The sequence below is a fragment of the Pithys albifrons genome, chromosome 20 (genome assembly GCF_047495875.1).
Source record: "Pithys albifrons albifrons isolate INPA30051 chromosome 20, PitAlb_v1, whole genome shotgun sequence".
NCBI classification, from domain to species: domain Eukaryota; kingdom Metazoa; phylum Chordata; class Aves; order Passeriformes; family Thamnophilidae; genus Pithys; species Pithys albifrons.
Genome location: NC_092477.1, coordinates 11,494,103 through 11,496,063, shown reverse-complemented (window position 1 = coordinate 11,496,063; position 1,961 = coordinate 11,494,103).

The window sequence follows — 1,961 nt, the reverse complement described above, 5'->3', positions numbered from 1 at the left end:
TATTTGTCTTGTCACTTTATGTTCTACCCAGATAAATTACTGGCCATTCACTGTAACGTTATTACCACATTTTATTACATTTTATCGTTGCTTTCCTTGTTTGTTCCAGCGGGTGGGAAACCCAGGCTGGCCTTACTGTAATTTAATTTCACATCGATCAGGAGCAGTTTTGGTAAATGCCTTTCCCGTAAGGGTTGGCCACAGAATTTGTTTAAAGTTCGTTGTTCTTGCACAACTCTGTTTAACTTTGCACAAACCTGGACCTCAGACCTGCAAAGGGTTTGTCTTTTTGTGCAATTCCTGGTTAAAATAGTGCCTTTTGGTGGTCTATTGTGCCTAATATCTTGATTATTTTATGTATTTATAAGTATACAGTTCATATATTTTATAAATATATTTTCTTATATTTTATAAATATATTTTCTTATATTTTATAAATATATTTTCATATATTCTATAAATATATTTTCTCATAAATTTTATAAATATATTTTTCATATATATTCTAAATTTCATAGTTTTATAAATGTTCTTTCATATACTTTATAAATATATTTTCTCATATGAATTTCATAGATTTAATAAATATATTTTCAGATATTTTATAAATATTTTTTCAGTTATTTTATAAATCTGTTTTTTCAGTTATTTTATAAATCTATTTTTCATATATTTTATAAATCTATTTTTTCAAATTTTTTATAAAACTATTTTCTCATATATTTATAAGTTTCATAGATTTAATAAATGTATTTTCATATATTTTATAAATCTATTTTTTCAGATACTTTATAAATCTATTTTCTCATATATTTTCTAAGTGTATTTTTCATGTATTTTATAAATATATTTTCATACATATTCTAAATTTCATATATTTTATAAATGCATTTTCATATATTTTATAAATATTTTTCATATATTTTGTACCTATTTTTGCATATATTTTATAAATATTTTCCATATATTTTATAAATATTTTTCATATATTTTGTAACTATTTTTGCATATATTTTACAAATATTTTTCATATATTTTCTAAATTTTTTTTGCATATATTTTATAAATATTTTCCATATATTTTATAAATATTTTTCTCATATAGCTATAAATGTAATATATTTTATAAATCTATTTTTTAATATATTTTATAAATATACTTTTCATACATATTCTAAACTTCATAGATTTGATGAATGTATTTTCATATATTTTATAAATATATTTCTCAGATAAGTATACATTTCATATATTTTATAAATGTATTTTCTTATATTTTATAAATATATTTCTCAGATAAGTATACATTTCATATATTTTATAAATGTATTTTCTTATATTTTATAAATATATTTCTCAGATAAGTATACATTTCATATATTTTATAAATGTATTTTCTTTTATAAACTTATTTTCTCATATATTTTATAAATATATTTCGTATATTTTGCAAATATATTTGTGAATTTTGTACATATATTTATATATAAATACATTTTCCATACATTTTATAAATATCACATTTTATTTATGATGAAAGTGCTCAAAAATTGGCACAACCAGGAATACAAATGGCTAAAAATTGTAAAAGAGCTACTTCAAAACATACTCTAAACAGCCCCATTTATTATATAATTATTAATATATTAATATTAATATTATATTTTATAATCCAGGTGGTTTTCCTTCAGACACAAATTAAAAACCACTTTGATTGAAATAAAAATTATTTTATAGGGGACAAACCGCATCTATTTTTCTGTTTGTTTATTCTCGTTTTTCTTCCTCCCAGTGAATTTATTTTATTTAACCCATGCCAGGGAGTGAGGCTCACACAGGGTTGCTGGGGGTTCAGAATAAGATTTAATTTCCTTCCTGAAATTAAACCTTCCCTGAGCTTGGCTGTGCCTTGGGAAGGGGCAGTAACACTTTGGTGAAACCTGCCCTGTAATTCATTAATT